This window comes from Bos indicus, chromosome 8 (genome assembly GCF_029378745.1).
Source record: "Bos indicus isolate NIAB-ARS_2022 breed Sahiwal x Tharparkar chromosome 8, NIAB-ARS_B.indTharparkar_mat_pri_1.0, whole genome shotgun sequence".
NCBI classification, from domain to species: Eukaryota; Metazoa; Chordata; class Mammalia; order Artiodactyla; family Bovidae; genus Bos; species Bos indicus.
This window is the reverse complement of record NC_091767.1, coordinates 59,106,990-59,125,933: the sequence shown is the minus strand read 5'-3', so window position 1 is coordinate 59,125,933 and position 18,944 is coordinate 59,106,990. Positions and strand designations below refer to the sequence as shown.

General features: G+C 41.9%; 1 protein-coding gene across 2 annotated transcripts in view; it reads left to right on the top strand.

The window, feature by feature from the left end:
• SPATA31F3 (SPATA31 subfamily F member 3) overlaps window positions 1-18,944 on the top strand; it is a 69,518-nt gene that overhangs the window by 17,792 nt on the left and 32,782 nt on the right. For both annotated transcript variants that reach the window (XM_070794709.1, XM_070794708.1), the window contains exon 2: window positions 17,842-17,911. The gene's annotated coding sequence lies outside the window, so the exon portion shown is untranslated. The remainder of the gene's footprint in view (window positions 1-17,841; window positions 17,912-18,944) is intronic.

Genomic DNA, 18,944 nt, shown 5'->3' with positions numbered 1-18,944 from the left:
TTCCAGTATATAGTTTTCAGTACAGCAGCATTGGCAATTTTAGCTGAAGCATCCAGGGTTCAATGACAGCAGCACCAGCCTCTTCATTGGACTGGTTATGGTGTGATTTTGGCTATGTTTACTCTGTGAAGTATCCTTTTGTTTTCATCTGTTTTCTTATTTAATGGGTTAATGCTGGAATTTTTTTTTAATCAAAAAAATCTATTTATTTTTGGCTGTGCTGGGTCTTCCTTGCTGCTCAGGCTTTTCTCTTAGTTGTGGCGAGCGGGGGCTACTCTCTAGTTGCAGTGCACTGGCTTCTCTTGTTGCGGAGTACAGACTCTAGGTTTTGCAGGTTTCAGTAGTTGCAGCACATGGGCTTGGTAGTTGTGGCTCCCGGGCTCTAGAGCACAGGCTCAGTAGTTGTGGCATACGGGCTTAGTTGCTCAATGGCATGTGGGATCTTCCTGGATCAGGCAGGGAACCTGTGTCTCCTGCATTTGGCAGGTGGATTCTTCACCACTGAGTCACCAGGGAAGCCCTCTGTTTTTTTTTTTTTTTTTCTGTTGTTATTAAAGCTTTATTCTGCTAAACACTATTGTTTTTGTTGTTGTTTAGTCCCTAAGTCATGTCTGACTCTTTTACATCCACCTGCTAGGCTCCTCTCTCCATGGGATTTCCCGGCAAGAATACTAGAGTGGGCTGCCATTTCCTTCTCCACCTCTATCTGTTTTTAAATCTAGGATCATCAGTCTTTCCAGGAATTTGCTGAACTACATAGTATTTTTTCAACAGACTCCTCTTCTAATTAAATCAGCCAAAGTTGTTTTCTGTTGATTGTTAGCCTGACTGCTGTATGCATGCTGCCTTATCTTGTCTCACAGTTTTGCTGTCTAAAACTTAACCTTATTTTAAAAGTTAGGCCAGATATTATATCCTTCACATCAGTTAGGTTAATACTCTTCCTTTGGGTTTACGTAGTACCCTGTGCTTATTCCTGTCATCATTTCTGCTATTTTCTAATCTCATTAATTGCTGGATTTCTGCATCTCTTACTAGACCATGAGTTTCTTAAGGACACAGACCATGTTTTATTCTCAGTGTTTCAAAGGCACAAACATAAATATTTGGTAGATATTTTTTATGCTCTGAAATTCTTTATTTGCCTCAAAACTGAATTATTTGCAGTGTTGGACTCATCAGTTATGCAGATCTGCTAAGGCCATGGAAGCCCACAGAAACCCTTGATCATTCCTTACAGCTCAGTTGCTTAGTTTCCAGCAAATGAAATTTAGCTAATTTCTAGGATGAGTGGCCTGTTTCTAAGATATTAAAAAGGCAGTTTTCTCTCTTTGAGTATGTCTGAATATTTAGGAGATTAGTTGATAGTTCAGTTCAGTTCAGTTCAGTCGTTCAGTTGTGTCCAACTCTTTGCAACCCCATGAACTGCAGCATGCCAGGCCTCCCTGTCCATCACCAACTCCCAGAGTCCACCCAAACCCATGTCTATTGAGTTGGTGATGCCATCCAACCATCTCATCCTCTGTTGTCCCCTTCTCCTCCTGCTTTCAGTTTTTCCCAGCATCAGGGTCTTTTCAAATGAGTTAGCTCTTCGCATCAGGTGGTCAAAGTATTGGAGTTTCAGCTTCAACATCAGTCCTTTCAGTGAACACCCAGGACTGATCTCCTTTAGGATGAACTGGTTGGATCTCCTTGAAGTCCAAGGGACTCTCAAGAGTCTTCTCCAACACCACTGTTCAAAATCATCAATTCTTCTGCGCTCAACTTTCTTTATAGTCCAACTCTCATATCCATACATGACCACTGGAAAAACCATAGCCTTGACTAGACAGACCTTTGTTGGCAAAGTAATGTCTCTGCTTTTTAATATGCTGTCTAGGTTGGTCATAACTTTCCTTCCAAGGAGTAAGTGTCTTTTAATTTCATGGCTGCAGTCACCATCTGCAGTGATTTTGGAGCCCAGAAAAATAAAGTCAGCCACTGTTTCCCCATCTATTTGCCATGAAGTGATGGGACCAGATGCCATGATCTTAGTTTTCTGAGTGTTGAGCTTTAAGCCAACTTTTTCACTCTCCTCTTTCACTTTCATCAAGAGGCTCTTTAGTTCTTCTTCACTTTCTGCCATAAGGGTGGTGTCATCTGCATATTTGAGGTTATTGATATTTCTCCCAGCAATCTTGATTCCAGCTTATGCTTCTTCCAGCCCAGCGTTTCTCATGATGTACTCTGCATATCAGTTAAATAAGCAGGGTGACAATATACAGCCTTTTCCTATTTGGAACCAGTCTGTTGTTCCATGTCCAGTTCTAACTGTTGCTTCCTGACCTGATTAGTTGATAAGTATGCTTTTTTTTTTTTCCTGCATTTACTTCTAATTTGTGCCAGAAGCATGTAACTTATTAGTGAAACTGGTTTAAAATCCAGTTCAGACCTGGAGAAAGGAGGGAAAAAAAATAACAATACACGTAAGAAAAAATCTGGCCATGGAAATACTTTTTTATATGTTCTTTGAGAACTGGTATCATATTTTATCTTTGTATTCCTCACAAGAGCTTGCACATAATATATATACGAAAATACATATTTTGAGGGGCTTCCCTGGTGGTCCAGTGGTTGAAAATCTGACTGGCAATGCAGGGGACACAGATTCGATTCCTGGTCCAGGAAGTTTCCACCTGCTATGGAGCAACTAAGCCTGTGTGCCGCAACTACTGAGCCAGCGCTGTAGAGCCCATGTTCCTCAACAAGCGATGCCACCAAAATGAGAAGCCCCTGTTTGCCCCAGCTAGAGAAAGTCCGCGCATAGCAATGAAGACCCAGCACAACCAAAAATAAATAGACATTAATATATATATATATATATATATATATATATTTTACTCTGCGTCCCTTATTACTCTAAAATTTTTTGATTCTCTGATTTGGGGCAGCTCAGGAAATATATATTTGTGTGTGTGTGTGTATATATATATAATAAATATCAATAGGATATATACTTCTAGAGGAAGCAGACAAAGTGATTTTTGACCAAGAAGCTTGCAGATTTAGGTAGACTTAAAGTCTTATATAAACTGAGTGAGGAAGCTAGAAAGAATTTTTCTAAGTCTGGACTCTGAGTCTGCTCTTTGTACATGTGACAGCCCCTATTGTAAACAGTTTTGAAGTTCTTTGGTGATTGTTGGGAACACTCTTGTACAGGTTCTTAATCTGCTTTAAAAGGTCCTGTGCCTGATGAGAATAGACTGAAAACGAATTGAAGTGTCTGGAAGCCTCTGGAGAGCCAGTGAGTGGTGCTTGGAGATGATTCCTATTTCCTGTAAAGCATGTAAGAATTGGAATGAAGTGTTATAATTAGTGATCCACTAGCTCAAGAGCAAGCTCCTGGGCATTGTCATTCCTGAGAGAGGACAGGTAGATAGAGCTCCTAGGCAAGATTCTTGTTCTGTACTGGCCTTCATGAGCAAGCAGTAAACAAAGATAATAGACTTGGGAGAAAGGACTCTGTAAGCTGGCATAGAGTATGACTATAGAGTGGGAGGTATAGAAATGAAAGGCCCTGGAAAGGATACAGCAATATTAGATTAGTAATTGTTTTCCCTAAATATGCCCTCTCACACACAGAACCAGATTGCATAAGCTTCAGGGCTCATAAAATCTTAATATACCCGTGCATTCAGGTACATTAGTAATTACAGCATGTTGTGCTAATGTATCATTTGTTGTTGTTTTTCAGTTGCTAAGTTGTGTCTGACTCTTTGTGACCCCATGGACTGTAGCAGCCCCAGCTCCTCTGTCCTCCACTATCTCCTGGAGTTTGCTCAAATTTACGTCCATTGAGTTGGTGATGCTATCTCACCATCTTATCCTCTGCTGCCCCCTTCTCCTCCTGCCTTTAATCTTGCCCAGCATCAGGATCTTTTCCAATGAGTCAGATCTTCACATCAGATGGCCAAAATATTGGAGCTTCAGCTTTAGCAACAGTCCTTCCAATTAATATTCAGGATTGATTTTCTTTAGGGTTGATTGGTTTGATCTCCTTGAAGTCCAAGGGACTGTCAAGAGTCTTCTCCAGCACCATAAGGATATTCATATAGTTCTGTGGAAGCACTAAAGAAAGGCATCTTGCTTAAGGTGGCATTTGAGTAGAAAGAGAATTTGTGTACCAGGAGAACAGGGATTTTTGTCTTTTTATCCATCACATACTCTCTACTACCTGGAACATTGCTTGGCACATATTAAGTGGTCAGTAGACATTTTGTTGAAAGAATAAGTGAGTTGGGGTAGACAGTTGGGGATAGTGTGTGTGAGGTGTAGTACCTGTTGGGGAGTGGTGAGTGATGTGGCTGGTGAATAGGTAGGCAAGAGCCAAAGCATAAGGTTTCTGTTACACTGTGCCTAATATTGGGATTGTCCTGCAGGCTATAGTGAACCCACTGAAGTCCTTAAGCTTGAGAGTATTACGATCTAATTTGATTTTAGAAACATCATTCTGGAAGCTGTGTGGAGAATGTAGCAGAGGAAGCTGAGATTTGAGTTGGGAAACTGCTGCAGTAGCCCAGCCAGGAAATGATTGGAATCTGAGTCAAGACAATGGGATTATAAGTAATATAAGGGAACATATTCAATATACAATTTAGGAAATAAAATGGCACATGATAAGCACAGTACATATTGAACTGTGAACATTCTTGAACTCTTGGATCCAGCTTAAAATTCAGTGATTCATATATTCACTCATTTGACAAATATATCATGAACACCTATTATGTGCCAGGAATTGTGTTAGACACTGAGGACATATTAAATAGCAGTGAACAGTTTACATATGTTTCCTGCTTAGAGTCTGAAAGATGTAGACAAGTAACCTGGCAGTTATAAACCTGTATTGTGTTAAGTGTTATGAGAGGAATTTAAGGTATTATAGGAACATATAGAAGGAATATCTTACACAGACTTGTGGGGTTGGTGAAAGGTTCCTGATAGAAATGATGTCTAAGCTGAAACAAGAAGAATGAGTAGAAGCTAGACAAGTGAAGGAATATGGGTGAGATGGGGGAAGGAGAGGAAGGACTCCGGAATGACTCCTCAGGCCAGGGTGAGATGACTGTGGACCATGGAGACACTGACAGAGATAGAGACAGAGGTGAAGGTCCAGGTACTGCTGAGGAAGAGGAGTTCAGTTATGCTTTGTTAGGTTTGAGAAACTTGTGGGACTTCCAGAGAGAGATGAAAGATATATGGGTTGGGAGTTCACAAGAGAGGAAAGGACTGGAGATGTAGATTTGGGAGTCATCAGGGTAGTTGCTGAAGGCATGAATATAGTTGAGACCATCCAGGGAGAGTGAATAGAGAGAACATAGAAGGAGATTAGGGACAAATTAAGAAAAAGAAGAAAGTCTTAGAAAGAGACTGAAGGAGTGACTAGACAGAAGAAAATCTGCAAAGAATGAAACCAGAAAGACAGAGGAAGGCAGAAGAACAGAGCAAGCAGTGACCAACTTAGGAATTGTTGCTGAGTTCCAGAATGATAATCATTAAAAAGTACTCATTGGATTAGGCAATGTGGGAGTTGCTGGGGTTTTAGCAAGAGCAGTTTCAGTGGAAGCATTGGTGGAAGGAACCAGACTGGACTAGGAAGTAATGGGGAATTCTGAGCTGTTTACTGCCAATACCCAGAAGAATGATAAATATCCCCATTAGAGGAAATTGGTGAGCATGTCATGCTCAGCCAAGGTTTTCCATATGCCCAGTGAGTTCTCATATGGAAAATGTCTCTTGTTGAGACTATAAATGACAATGAAGATTTATACTAAGTGTCTTGAAGACAGAAGAAAATGAAGAACCTTTTATTTATCATATTCTACCTATTGAGTACCTTCATTTATTTTACATAAATTTCCTTTAGATACCTTGGACAACATGATTGGAAAGGGCAGAGAAAGAGGGACTATCTATTTTCTAGGCTTCTGGGTGGGAATTCTGGTGAAAAACAGGGGATAAATTCTCCAGAAGATAACTACAGACTTTTGTGTTTCTGGTTTCTCTCTGTAAGATTTACCATTTATATCAAAACGGTTTGCACTGCCTGTGTAAAGTCAATATTAGACTTAAGCAGGAGTGGAAGCTCCATATTCTAGTCCTCGAAGGTACTAAATATAGTCATAAATTTTATTATCTGAAAAACAGTCATACTTATTCATCAGTTTTTAAGAATTCCAGTGAGTAGAGGAATTATGAATGTTAGTAAAATGATATCTGTGAATTTGAAAGCATTTTAGCCTCATGTAGTAGACACACACTGATCTCCAGAGAGGCCATATATTATATTGGAAAAGAGTGTGGGTTCTGAAGTCAGAGAGATCTGTACTTGGATCCCAAACCTGCATTTGGTAGATTATGCCTTTGGGGTGGTCTTTTAACATCTCTGACTCTTAGTCTTCTTCTCACATGTGAAATGGTAGTTAAATAAAATAATGCATGTAAAGGTCTTGGCATAAAGTATGGACTTAATAAATGTCTGTTATTATATTGCCCAAGATTGTAAAATTGTTTGGTTCTGTAATTCAAATTTCACAAACATTGCTTTGCCCTTTATAAAATATTATCTTAAACCTATAACCACAAGGACATAGTAGAGATGGCATATACTTTTATGCACTGTATGTGGTTGTCTTTAATTTGGAATATAGTCTTTATTTATTTATTTTGCTGCATCACATAGCTTACAGGATGCAGTAAGTTAGTTCTGTGATCAGGGATCGAACTTGTGATCCTTGCAATGGAAACACAGAATCCTAACCACTAGACCCCAAGGGAATTCCTTGGAAATAGTCTTTTTTGTTCTGCCATTGACTCACTCCTTTTTAGTTTTTTTTTTTTTTAATACTTTTTTTTTGTTTTGGTATATAGCCAATGTACAGTGTTGTGATAGTTATAGGTGAACAGTGAAGGGACTTAGCTGTACATATACGTGTATCCATTCTTCCCCAAACTCCCCTCCTATCCAGGCTGCCACATAACATTGAACAGAGTTCCATGTGCTATACAGTAAGTCCTTGTTGGTTATCCACTTCAAATATGGCAGTGTGTACATGTCTATTCCAAACTACCCACTGTCCCTTCCCCTCATCCTTCCCCCCACATCAGACATAAGCTCATTCTCTTAAGTCTGTACTCACTCCTTTTAATCTTCCTCCCATTACCTCAAATTTATCAAATGAGTTCTCTCCTCATACACCTGAACTCTCACAAATGACAGGAATCTAATTCTAACAAATTTGAGCAAAGGAAAACAAGGTTTATGTAATTGGGACGTCAAAAGTGGAGCTGAGTATAGGTTTGTAAAAAATGTCATCTCTTAGATCTGTTTTTTCTTTCTGTGTGGCCCCTTTCACTCCCACTTTCAATCCTACTGCAGCTTGGCTTCCTGAATACAGTAAGAAGATGGTGGGAACTTGGGGAAGGGTTTCAGGATTATGTTTTGCAGTTTAGCACCCTGAGAGGAAAGAAGAAAGAAAACATCTCTTTGCCAGCATCTGTATATAAAAGTTAGTTCAGGTCATTCGCTCAGTTGTGTCTGATTCTTTGCTGACCCCATGGACTGCAGCACACCATGCTTCCCTGTCCATCACCAACTCCAGAGCTTGCTCAAACTCATGTCCGTGGAGTTGGTGGTGGCATTCAGCCAGCTCTTCCTCTGTTGTTCCCTTCTCTTCCTGCCTTCAATCTTTCCCAGCATCAGGGTCTTTTCTAAAGAAAGAGTCAGTTCTTTGCATTAGGTGGCCAAAGTATTGGAGCTTCAACTTCAGCATCAGTCCTTCCAGTGAATATTCAGGACTTATTTCCTTTAGGATTGACAGGTTTGATCTCCTTGCAGTCCAAGGGACTGTCAAGAGTCTTCTCCAACACCACAGTTCAAAAGCACCAATTATTTGGCGCTCAGCTTTCTTTATAGTCCAACTCTCACATCCATACATGACTACTGGAAAAACCATAGTTTTGACTAGATGGACCTTTGTCGGTGAAGTAATGTCTCTGCTTTTTAATAGGTTGTCTAGGTTGGTCATAGCTTTTCTTCCAAGGAGCAAGCGTCTTTTAATTTCATGGCTGCAATCACCATCTGCAGTGATTTTTGAGCCCAAGAAAATAAAGTCTCTCACTTTATTTTGTTTCCATTGTTTCCCCATCTATTTGCCATGAAGTGATAGGACCAGATGCCATGATCTTAGTTTTTTGAATGTTGAGTTTTAAGCCAGCTTTTTCACTCTCCTCTTTCACTTTCATCAAGAGGCTCTTTAGTTCTTCTTTGCTTTTTGTCATAAGGGTGGTGTCATCTGCATATCTAAGGTTATTGATATTTCTCTCAGCAATCTTGATTCCAGCTTGTGCTTCATCCAGCCTAGCATTTTGCATGATGTACTCTGTATATAAGTTAAATAAGTAAGGTGACAATATAAGCCTTGACATACTTCTTTGACAGTTTGGAACCAGTTCATTGTTCCATGTCCTATTCTAACTGTTGCTTCTTGACCTGCATACAGTTTTCTCAGGAGGCAGGTCAGGTGGTCTGGTATTCCCATCTTATTCAGAATTTTCCTCAGTTTGTTGTGATCCACACAGTCAAAGTCTTTAGCATAGTCAGTGATGCAGAAGTAGATTTTTTTCTGGAACTCTTGCTTTTTCTATGATCCAATGGATGTTGGCAATTTGATCTGTGGTTCCTCTGCCTTTTCTAAATGCAGCTTGAACATCTGGAATTTCTCAGTTCATGTACTGTTGAAGCCTAGTTTGGAGAATTTTGAGCATTACTTTGCTAGAGTGTGAGATGAGTGCAATTGTGTGGTAGTTTGAACATTCTTTGGCATTGCCCTTCTTTGGGATTAAATGAAAACAGCTTTTCCAGTCCTGTGGCCTTTGTTGAGTTTTCCAAATTTGCTGGTATATGGAGTGAAACACTTTCACAGCATCATCTTTTAGGATCTGTAATAGCTCAGCTGGAATTCCATCACCTCTACTAGCTTTGTTCTTAGTGATGCTTCCTAATGCCCACTTGACATGCACTCCAGGATGTCTGGCTCTAGGTGAGTGATCACACCGTCATGGTTATCTGGGTCATTAAGATCTTTTTTGTATTGTTCTTCTGTGTATTCTTGCCACGGCTTCTTAATATCTTCTGCTTCTGTTAGGTCCATACTGTTTCTGTCCTTTATTGTGCCCATCTTTGCATGAAATGTTCTCTTGGTGTCTCTAATTTTCTGGAAGAGATCTCTGGTCTTTTCCACTCTATTGTTTTCCTCTATCTCTTTGCATTGATCACTTAGGAAGACTTTCTTAATCTCTCCTTGCTATTCTTTGGAACTCAACATTCAGATGGATATATCTTTCGTTTTCTCCTTTGCCTTTCACTTCTCTCTGTTTCTCAGCTATTTGTAAGGCCTCCTCAGTTAACCATTTTGCCTTTTTGCATTTCTTCTTCTTTGAGATGGTGTTGATTACTGCCTCCTGTACAATGTTATGAACTTCTGTCCATAGTTCTTCAGGAACTCTATCTATCAGATCTAATCCCTTGAATCTATTTGTTACTTCCACTTTATAAAGTGGAAGTGTGTTACTATATTAAAGATAGAGCAAAGATGGTTAAGTAGAAACCTTTGAAATTGTTGTTTCATCTTCCTTCCTCTCTGAGCCAAGATGGTAATTTAGAAACAATATCACATTCCTGGAGAATGACTGAAGACCATTGCTGTCTTAAGGGATTTGATTTAGGTCATACATGAATGATATAGTGGTTTTCCCTACTTTCTTCAGTTTAAGTCTCAGTTCAGTTCAGTTCAGTCACTCAGTCGTGTCCGACTCTTTGCAACCCCATGAATCACAGCACGCCAGTCCTCCGTGTCCATCATCAACTCCCAGGGTTCACTCAAACTCATGTCCATCGAGTTGGTGATGCCATCCAGCCATCTCATCCTCTGTTGCCCCTTTTCCTCCTGCCCCCAATCCCTCCCAGCATCAGAGTCTTTTCCAATGAGTCAGTTCTTCCCATGAGGTGGCCAAAGTATTGGAGTTTCAGCTTTAGCATCAGTCCTTCCAAAGAACACCCAGGACTGATCTCCTTTAGAATGGACTGGTTAGATCTCCTTGCAGTCCAAGGGACTCTCAGGAGTCTTCTCCAACACCACAGTTCAAAAGCATCAATTCTTTGGCGCTCAGCCTTCTTCACAGTCCAACTCTCACATCCATACATGACCACAAGAAAAACCATAGCCTTAACTAGACGGACCTTTGTTGGCAAAGTAATGTCTCTGCTTTTGAATATGCTATCTAGGTTGGTCATAACTTTCCTTCCAAGGAGTAAGCGTCTTTTAATTTCATGGCTGCAATCACCATCTGCAGTGATTTTGGAATTTTGCATTAAGGAGTTCATGATCTGAGCCACAATCAGCTCCCAGTCTTGTTTTTGCTGACTGTATAGAGCTTTTCCATCTTCTGCTACAAAGAATATAATCGATCTGATTTCAGTATTGACCATCTGGTGATTCCATGTATAGAGTTGTTTCTTGTGTTATTGGAAGAGGGTGAGTTCTCTTGGCAAAATTCTGTTAGCCTTTGCCCTGCTTCAGAGTTAACTGATTGAAATGCCTTTATCATGTTCTCAGTACCGTGACAACCACTGTGGCCAGAAGTATAAAACTCTACAATTGGCTAGGTCTGGGTCTCATGCCTATGCTATGGCCAGGAAGTAGAATACTATAATTGGCAGTCCCTTGAGAACTCATGGAGTGAAGGAAGGGAAGTTCTCTGAAGAAGAGGGGGAAAGGAATGTCAAGCAAATCAAAAACAAAAACAAATGTCCACTCCATCCTGTCAACCGAACCACCTCTTTCCTTAGGACTCTAGAGCTGTTGATTTCTCTTTGTTAAATTCCCTCTCATTCATTAGAGCAAATTAATTACTAATTTCTGATGATTTGTCCTTCTAAATATTTCTCATGTTTGTCTTCCTGTCCATTACAAATGCTATCTCCCTAGCTTAGATTTTTGTGACTTCACACCTGCTTGTGTTAATGAATTCCAAATTGACTTCCCTGCCCTCTCTCTGTAAAAGAGTCCCCCTAATTCTGTAGCTAAATGCAACTTCTTAAACCTCTTAATGAGATAGGCCAAGAACCAGCTACCAATAATAATGATTGTAACAAGAACTAACAAAATGCACGTGTTAAGCATTTATTATACACTAGATATATTAATAAGCCTTTATATATTTTATTTTGTTCTCAGAATAATCCTATAAGGTGTTGTGGTGGCCATGAGATTGTGCCTCTCATATTTCCTACTGCAGACTTTAATTAACTGGCAGCCCTAGCTGCTGCACTCTGAACCCACCACTGTATTTGCACAAAAACCACACTTCCCATGGACTGTTCTCAGCCTATGACTGAGCACAGCAGGGCTGCAAAGGCAGGCCGTTCCTGGGAGATTAGGACTCCTTTGACAGGCTACATTGGCTTGAGGATTTCCCATTGGCCTTGCCAAAATTTTCTTTGAATGGCATCACAGTCTAAGACTCTTCCTGGCTAACTTTCCTTCTTTCCCTCTTTCCTATACAGGGGTCAGACCTGCATCATGTTCTGAGATCTCTCCCATTTTCTCTCTCAGGAGCTCACCCTGCCACCACCATAAATTTCTTGTATATTTGTTTTCATCTTGATATCTGCTTCTTAGATAATTCAACCAGTACACATGGTCCAAGAAAACAGGTGGTAAGGTGGGGTTCTGGGCATGGTTCACCCATTTCCCAGTGGACAAAGATTATTCCCTCTTGGGTGGTTTGTGAAGCATAAGTAGTCCCTAGCACACAGTGATTTTCCAGTAGCTAAAGAGTTCACTGGAGGTGGCTTGGGAAATCTTCCTTGTTGAGGGAATTGACTTTACTCATGTGATGCTCCAACTGCAGAAGTTATGAGGGGGACAATGTATATGAAAACTGTGGAACTGGCTGGCTACTGCTAAGCTGAACTGATGCTTACTTGGCAGAGAGACAATGAGAATCAGAAGGCTATTAACAAATAGTTAAAGTCTAAGTATGAGAGCCCTTATTACTGCAGTGGAAGAGAGGATGTAACTGAATAGCAAACAGATAATCTGATTAGGTTGGCAGAGCTCCAGAGACATTTAAAAACAGTAAAGTTAGGTCTGTTATGCTAAGTTCAGGGTCCTGGCTGGGAAAACCTGGGACCCTGACTTGTGAGGTAGGGACATCTGGATGGATGCTTCGAAGGATATGGCTCTGAAGACCCCTCTCAACCATAAGAATTTGCAGAAGTGAACTGCTCTGTAACAGAGCTAGCATTTCTGTATTGACAGACATAAGATGTAGAATCTCTCCTCCCATAAGGCAGAAAGTACACCCATAAGAATCCCCACCTCCTCTCCAGGCTGCCAGGCCAGTAACTTAGAGTCAAATATTAGCACAACTTGCTGATAAGGGAGAAAAGATGTCATACACTGGAGGAACTGCAGGAATTAGCTAGCATGTACTGGCAGAAGCAAGGTGATATACATGGGATTGTATTTTGATGGTGCTTTGTCAGGGGACCTGAAGTATAAGACTAGGTAAGTAAGAATGTATACACTTCTGGACACTTTTGGGATAATAGGATTTAACACCCTAGCACGAACCTTAAGGGCCTGGGGTAGTTATTAGAGTCTTTAGCAAAGTGATAGCAATGTTGAGTAAAGTAGAAATTCTTGAGCTATCTTGGCAGATAGTAGAAGGCTAATGAAAGTGGCCCAAAAGTAATGGCTGTATTATGTGAGGCCACGAAACATACCCATTGATTATATTCCATGAGAGAGTTCAGGAGACAACCCATTCATGAAGGCCATCGGGAAAGTACTGGTGAGAGTAACACCAGCATTATAGTGGTCGCTCTTCTCTACAGATCAGGGCCAGTTGTAGGAGAGGTGGTCACAGAGCTGAGCTCATAAGTATCCATGGGGATGAGGAGCTTTAAGGTAATAGTATGTGTGTGCTAAATCGTGTCCAACTCTGCAACCCTATGGGACTGTAGCCCGCCAGGCTCCTCTGACCATGAGATTCTCCAGGCAAGAATACTGGAGTGGGTTGCCATGCCCTTCTCCAGGGGATCTTCCTGACCCAGGGATTGAATCTGAATCTCCTGCATCTCTTGCATTGGCAGGAAGGTTCTTTACCACTAGTGCCACCTGAGAAGCCTGTTTAAGGTAATAGAGGCCACAGTAATTGTAATGACCTTCAAGGTCTAAGGGAACAGCCAAGGGACTTGAGCTGCATGAGTTGTGGCAATAGCAGTACAGCATGATGTTTCTAGGAGAAAAATAGGTAGCACAGCATGGCAAATATATCCTATGATGATTCCCCTAGTTCTTTTCCAAAGGCACCCATGGAAGCTTACTTGGGTGATTATATATTGGGAAGGGGAAAATACTCAAACATTTTTAGACCTACAGTCTGAGTTGACTTTGCTACCTGGAGACCCAAAGCATGACCATAGTTCTAATAGGTCATTTCAGTTCAGTCGCTCAGTCGTGTCCGACTCTTTGTGACCTCATGAACTGCACGCTAGGCCTCCCTGTCCATCACCAACTGCTGGAGTCTACCCAAACCCATGTCCACTGAGTCGGTGATACCATCCAACCATCTCATCCTCTGTCATCCCCTTCTCCTCCTGCCCTCAATCTTTCCCAGCATCAGGGTCTTTTCAAATAAGTCAGCTCTTTGCATCAGGTGGCCAAAGTATTGAAATATTCAACATCAGTCCTTTCAATGAACACCCAGGACTGATCTCCTTTAGGATGGACTGGTTGGATCCACTTGCAGTCCAAGGGACTCTCAAGAGTCTTCTCAATACCACAGTTCAAAAGCATCAGTTCTTCTGCTCTCAGCTTTCTTTATAGTCCAACTCTCCCATCCATATATGACTACTGGAAAAACCATAGCCTGACTAGATGAACCTTTGTGGGCAAAGTAATATCTCTGCTTTTTAATATGCTGTCTAGGTTAGTCATAACTTTCCATCCAAGGAGTAAGCGTTTTTTTAATTTCATGGCTGCAATCACCATCTGCAGTGATTTTAGAGCCCCCCAAAATAAAGTCAGCCACTGTTTCCCCATCTATTTGCCATGAAGTGATGGGACCAGATGCCATGATCTTCGTTTTCTCAATGTTGAGCTTTAAGCCAACTTTTTCACTCTCCTCTTTCACTTTCATCAAGAGGCTCTTTAGTTCTTCTTCACTTTCTGCCATAAGGGTGGTGTCATCTGCATATCTGAGGTTATTGATATTTCTCCCAGCAATCTTGATTCCAGCTTACGCTTCTTCCAGCCCAGCGTTTCTCATGATGTACTCTGCATATAAGTTAAATAAGCAGGGTGACGATATACAGCGTTGATGTACTCCTTTTCCTATTTGGAACCAGTCTGTTTTTCCATGTTCAGTTCTAACTGTTGCTTCCTGGCCTGCATACAGGTTTCTCAAGAGGCAGGCCAGGTGGTCTGGTATTCCCATCTCCTTCAGAATTTTCCACAGTTTATTGTGATCCATACAGTCAAAGGCTTTGGCATAGTCAATAAAGCAGAAATAGATGTTTTTCTGGAACTCTCTTGCTTTTTCCATGATCCAGCAGATGTTGGCAATTTGGTCTCTGGTTCCTCTTCCTTTTCTAAACCCAGCTTGAACATATGGAAGTTCACGGTTCACGTATTGCTGAAGCCTGGCTTGGAGAATTTTGAGCATTACTTTACTAGCATGTGAGATGAGTGCAATTGTGTGGTAGTTTGAGCATCTTTTGGCATTGCCTTTCTTTGGGATTGGAATGAAAACTGACCTTTTCCAGTCCTGTGGCCACTGCTGAGTTTTCCAAATTTGCCTACAGAGACCAAATAATAAATGAAGTTCTTGCTAACGTCTGGCTCCAAATAGGCTTTCTGGGTTTGTGGATACCCTCAGTGGTTATTTCTCCTATTTTTGATTGCGTTCATATACTTGGATGTTAGAGTAACCCTCACTTTGGGTTAAAGATATAGTAAAGATGGTCAAGTAGAAACCTTTGAAATTGTTCTTTCACCTTCCTTCCTCTCCGAGCCAAGATATTAAATTGGAAACAATATCACATCCCTGGAGAATGACTGAAGACCATTGCTGGCTTAAACAAGCAGTAGCCTTCATCATAGTTACTGTGCCAGATATGGTCTAATTGCTAGAACTGATCAATAAGGCTTTAAGTATATGGTATATGGCCACTAATCTGACAAAAACATTCTTTTCACTTCAAATCAGAAAAGAAGGGATGGCCAACAATAACTCATTTACATTTTGATCTCAGGGCTATGTCAGCTTTCCTGTCCAGTCATTATATAGCTGAGATCTAGAGTGACTGGACATTCCACAAATCATCACACTAATCCATTTTATTGATGGTATACTGATGTGCTCTAGAGGGTGGGAGTAAAACCCTACAGGGATTCAGAAACCTGCCATTTCAGTGACGTTTTTAGAAGTCCAGTGGTCTGGAGTATATTGGCATAGCTCTCCAAAGTATAAAACAAATCGCTGCATCTTGTGTCCCCTACCACAAAGATGGAAGCACAGCACCCTCCTTGGGTTCGGGAAGCAATATTTTCTACAGCTGGGTTCATTGCTGTGGCTCACATAGAGTAGCAGAAGAGCTGCCTGCTTTGAGTGAGACCTAGAAAAGAAAGATCTCTGCCAATAGGATCTAGAGAATCCTCTGTTGTTAGAAGTGTCATTGGTAGGAAATGATGCAGTTTGGAGCATATATTAAATTCCAGTGGAACAATCACACTGTAAGCTCTTGGAATTCTGGCTTCTGTTGCCTCTGAATATCCAACCTGTCAGCAATAGGGACCAATGCTGAGCCCTTGATAGGGCACTTTTCCTTGAGCAGAGCAACCACCTACTTGGTGGCAAGTCAGCTGTTTTGGCTCTCTCCCACAATGGCAGGACCAGTGGTTCATCTTCACAGGGATATATGACTTTTTTTGGGCACTACCTGTAGTGCCTCAGTCAGCATCACTATTTAGGGGCTTAGGAAATGCCTGATCTTCAGGCAGGGATTCTCACATAACTTAGTATCCCAACATGGGAACCTCGTCAGAGTGAAGGATGTGTGGAGTGAGCCCGTGAGCATAGGTCCACTGGTCATATCACATACTGTACCATCCAGGGGCAGCTGGCCTCAGAAAATATTGAACAGCCTTTTAAAGACGCAGCTAAAGTGCCAGTGTGGTGGCAACACTGAAAGGATGGGGCACCATCCTTCAGCATGTAGTATATGTGGAGAGAACATTATGTGTGCTAGGTCCCCAGGGGGAAGAATACATGGGCCTGGGAAGAAAGGGGTGCAAGCAGAAGTAACCCCACTTACCATTACCCCCAAGGACCCAGAGAGGGGTTTTGTACTTCCTGCCTCTGCACCTCTGAGCTTTGTAGAGTTGGAGGTTCTGATATCTAAAGAAGGTGTAATTTTGCCAGGGGACACAACAGGGTTCTTACTGAACTATAAGCACTGGCTGCTGCCAGCGCATTTTGGACTTCTGTGTCCAGGGACTAGCCTGAGAGAAGAGCCACCATATTGGCAGAAGTAATTGACCCTGATCAGCAGGAAATGGTAAGGCAGTTTTTACTCAAGGTGGACAGGGAGGGAATATGTGTGGAATTTCTGTGACGCAGTGGGGCATTTCCTTGCCCTTTTGATTGGACACATGCAGCAGTTCTAGTCTGAGAAGGGTGTGGTTATTCACAGCATGATTACCAGACCCTTCAGGAATGAAGGCTCAGGTTGACACATATGTTACTGATCAGGTTCTTGGCCTCCTTAATCAACAGAAATGGACCACAGGCCAGACAAGAAATTTAGACCTTAGGCTTTACTAGGTGCTATGGGGTAAGGGTAGGGGTGTGTCCGGAGGTCTGGCCGGGAGTGGCTTAGGTGATTTGCCCACCCCTTAGGTGATATTTTGTGTAAGGAGCATGCACAGTACTCTGCTTTTGCTCCTGACTCTCCTTTTGCTCCAGGCTCTTCAAAAGTGGCAGCTGGGATTTTTGGTCTCTTTGTGTCCTTTGTCCAGAATTTGCCCTAACTGTGGCATGCGTGCAGTTATTTTTAGTCCCATATAGTTTCTTTGTATTTTGTTGCTGGAGGAGATGTGTGTCTAGTTACAAGCATTGCTGGCACTGCAGCAAAGGGTCCCAGGTCCCAGCCTGTCTCAAGGTCACCCTACCAGGTGAGTCACCAAGACAAGCCAAGGTGACAGATGACAGTGAGGGAAATTTAGAAAGGAGGAGGCAGGGTGTGAGTACCAGTTGCAGGCCTGAGATCAGTGATGGTGATGAGGATGACAGTCTGTTTGACTCAGCAGGCCCTTCCTCCCATGGAACCATGGAGGAGCTACTCCCCAGGCCCTTGTGGGGAGGGAGATGTGTGTGACCATAGGAATGTGTCTCAGAACTCCTACTGTGGGCAGCACAATCGATGTCCTCAGCTGCTGTGCTCTACAACAGCACCACAGTTTGCTCCAAGGCCCCATTTCCTGTAGTCTGTTTCCAGCCAGTGATGGTGCGCAGCAGGCCTGTTCCTGTGAGACAGAGGGCACCTCTGACAGAAGATTTTGGCCTGAGAATCCTACATCAGCTTTGCAGAAACTCTCTGAAAGTGTGGCATTCTGAGGTCCCTCCAGTACTGTCTTCCTTCTTTCCCTCACTCCTTCTTTTGGGTCAGATGTGTGTCACTATCTGGCACATCTCAGCCTTCTCCAGCTTTCTCCCCATTTTTTTTTCCCACAGGCACTTCCCCCAGTTACTTGCAAGTCTAGTCTGATCTTGGTATCTGCTTCTTGCTTCTGAACTAACACAGGTAGGTGGAAATTTACTGACTTTATAGATGAAGAAACTGTGCTTCAGTGAGGTTGAGTGACTTACTCAAGGTTATACTGTCAATAAGAGCCAAAGTTTAAGTCCAAGATCATCTGGCTTCAAAGCCCACGTGCCTAGATTTCATATTTCCTTTTTTCCTGCTTCTGCAGTTTCTGTTGCCTTCATTCTCTCCCAGCCTCCTGGAAAGGCTTTTGAATATTCTAGTTTGTCCCTACCCTGCAAAGGCAGGAGGACTTTTGGGTACACTTGTAACAGAATGTGAAAGAAAGAACATTGTATGCTTGGGATCAGTTATAGTTCTTGAGGTTAAAGAGCTCCCCCCTGCAAAGGAGAAACTCAGGGGACTGTGTTGGTGAACTTCCCCTCCTCTCCTGGAGAGTGTTTCTGGAGTGTTAAACTGAAAGTTCAGAGTTTTATTTTATAAGAAAAACTGTATGACTTTAAACCATGATCTTACTAGTACCTGTCCTCCTTTTTACCCAAACTCTTCTATGAATTTTTAAGGTTTCCTCTTCTTTTTTTTAAAAAATTAATTAATTTATTTTTGGCTCTGTGGGGCTTCAGTTGCAGCATGTGGGATATTTTGTTGCATCGTGCGAGTTTTGTAGTTGTTATATCTGGGCTTAGTTGCCCCAAGGCGTGTGAGATCTTAGTTTCCTGACAAGGGATCTAACCCAGATCTGCTTCCCTGAAAGGGGGATTCTTAACCATTGGACTACCCGGGAGGTCCAGGGTTTCCTCTTCTTAATGAAATAAGACAGAATTTTTAAGGAATGAAAATCAAGAGTGTGTGGACTTTGTGGTCGAGCACCACCTGTGGAATTCATTCACCCATTTCTGGTCACAGTTTCCCTCACTGCCCTAGCCTCAAGGAGACCAATGTCTTTTACCACGCTAATTCTCACATGGACATACAGCTTTATGGAGATTCCCTGTTGAAAGCTGAAATATCTGAATGAGATGTTAGTAAAGGGTAACAAAAGGAAAACCAGCCTAGGGAGTGCCATCTGTCA